The sequence below is a fragment of the Zingiber officinale genome, chromosome 11B (assembly GCF_018446385.1).
Source record: "Zingiber officinale cultivar Zhangliang chromosome 11B, Zo_v1.1, whole genome shotgun sequence".
Lineage (NCBI taxonomy): Eukaryota > Viridiplantae > Streptophyta > Magnoliopsida > Zingiberales > Zingiberaceae > Zingiber > Zingiber officinale.
The window spans coordinates 10703196-10705410 of NC_056007.1; the positions used below are offsets into that span (position 1 = coordinate 10703196).

At 39.2% G+C, this 2215-nt stretch overlaps 1 non-coding gene across 1 annotated transcript; it reads right to left on the reverse strand.

Moving 5' to 3' along the window:
• Positions 1-516: 516 nt before the first annotated feature.
• Positions 517-622, reverse strand: LOC122035525. The gene has a single exon (XR_006127074.1). It is a non-coding gene; the product is annotated as a small nucleolar RNA R71 (small nucleolar RNA).
• Positions 623-2215: the final 1593 nt, after the last annotated feature.

Genomic DNA, 2215 nt, shown 5'->3' on the forward strand with positions numbered 1-2215 from the left:
TTCTTTTGCCTTTTCTTTCTTGTTTTCATTATGCACTTACTTTCTTGCAATTTAAATTCTGCATTTTCTTTCTTATTTTTCATAGAGCATTTTATTTCTTGTCTTTAATTCTTCATTTTTGTTTTGATATCCATGAGCACTAACATATCAAGCAGGCCTTTGAGAGAATTTTTTGCACCTATTTTTGTAAGATTTTTATCTCTGATTGTGCAACCTCATATCGAAGTAGAGAGTTTCCAACTAGACTTAGAGTTAATCACCATGATACAAGGTTACAAATTTGGAGGAGAAATATTAGAAAACCTATATTTCCACCTTGAAGAATTCCTAAAGTTTTGTGATATGATAAACTGTGAGGGTGTCTCAGCGGATGCAATTCGATTGATGACATTTCCTTTCAGTATTAAAGATAGGGAAATAACTTGGTTTAATTTTCTCTGTCCTCAAAGCATCACAAGTTGGAAATAATTGGAGCATCAATTTTTGAATCATTTTTCCCTCCAAGCAGGACATTGTATATGAGGAATTGCATCACAAATTTTGTTCAGGTAGATGGAGAATCATTATTTGAAACATGGGATAGATTCAAGAGTCTACAAAGACAGTGCCCTCATCATGGCTTGGAAAGATGACTGACATTGCACATATTCTATAAGGGGATTTCTTTTTCAGATAGATCTTTGTTAGATTCATCAGCTGGAGGTTCTTTTATGAACAAGAGTGTGGATGAAGTATATACATTAATTGATCAAGTGACACTAAATCTCTAAGAATGGTCAAATAAAAGTTGGATGAAATCTTCCTCAAAAATTCAGGAAGTGCAAGCCATAAATGCTAGAGAGTCTGTCAAACAAAATGTTATTCAACCATCCAAGTGTTTTGAAGATCTCCAGTCATAGAATGTGAGGTCTAAACAGTTGGAGGAAAAGATTGATAACATAGTTTGAAAATGGTTCAAACATGATCCCCCTCCTACACAAACAAGATCTAGTGAAAACATTAATGATATTAATATGTGCGTAGATTTTATACACTTGTTTAGCATGTTTTGACGTACATTCACATATTTTGCGCATGCGTTATCTATGCATTTTCGTACTTCCAGCTTTTCTTTTAGCATATTTACTCTTTTTATTCAGAGATTTTCTTTTGTGCATTTTCTGTAAGTAGAAGTCGTATTTGGAGAAGAATTTATGATCGAGGCCAAATCTGCAAGCTAACGTAAAGAGGAAGACACCATCTTGGAAGTGCCACACGGCCATATCTAGGAGAGTGACCTGGGTCGTGTGGTGATGCTCACCCATGCAACATTGGCAGAGCAGAGGAGTGTCCAAGCCGTGTGGTGAAGCTTTCTCGTGTAGCTTCTGCAGAAAAGGAAAAGGCCATGATCGTATGTGCATCACACAGTCGTGCCAATTTTGAAGCCAAGAGAGCCACGACCGTGTAGATCTACACGGACATGCAAACCTTCCAGAATCCAAACAAACCCTGGTCGTGTCCCAGACATGGTCGTGCATGAGCTCTAGAGATGGAGGCAACATAGGCCATGTAGATCTACACGGCTGTGTGAGATGGGCAGTGGCAGAACATGTCACGACCGTGTGCACCACACGGCCGTGTGAGATGGGCAGTGAAGAGAATGAGCTAGGCCGTGTGAGCTTCACACGGCCGTGTCTCGGGGCCCTGTGGCGCCCAAAACCCTACTCTATATAAGGGTCTCTTCCATCATTTGAAGGGGAGTTCTCCCTTTTGGGGGGAAAAAATAAGATTTGGGCGATTCCTCACCTTCTTGGAGGGAATTTCTAGTGATCTAAGGGTATATCTTCAATGAATCGACTCCGAGATCGAGGATTGGATCCAAAGACCTTTCTTCATCGTAGATAAGCTTTTCTTCCCTTTCTCTTCTTGGATTTTGGGATCAAGATGCTTATGATCTTCTTGTCTTTGGGTTTCTTTTCTTATTCTATGGATTAGATCTCTTTGTTCTAGGATGGAGGGAGTATTTGTAATATGATTTGATGTAAACTCTTGTGGATTTGCCAATTTCCTATTTGTATGATTTTGTCTTATTTGTATCTATTTGATCTTGTGTGGATTGTTGCAATTGGACTTAATTACCATACTTGATTGAATGTTTGAGTATCTTGTGGATCTTGTAGAGGTAATTCTGTTGGATCGAGACCGCGCTAGAGGGGGGGGTGAATAGCGCTCGTGG